We start from the raw sequence: 201 nt of genomic DNA on the forward strand, positions 1-201 counted from the left end.
TTTGTTCTAACTTATTACACCAGTGTAGTGCAGCTACAAAGAACAGACTCATACCGAGTTTCCGACATCCCAAGCTGATCTGAGCCGTAGCGCCTCTGACGACAAATATATCAAACTGGACATTTTCTCAGACGACGAATTCCTTAATCGTAAAATTTAGCGATTTCGGACTTTGAGCTAAAATATCTCAGCTTCTAGAGA

This window comes from Odontomachus brunneus, unplaced genomic scaffold (assembly GCF_010583005.1).
Source record: "Odontomachus brunneus isolate Ranch 3 - 2012 unplaced genomic scaffold, Obru_v1 Obru_scaffold_033, whole genome shotgun sequence".
Lineage (NCBI taxonomy): Eukaryota > Metazoa > Arthropoda > Insecta > Hymenoptera > Formicidae > Odontomachus > Odontomachus brunneus.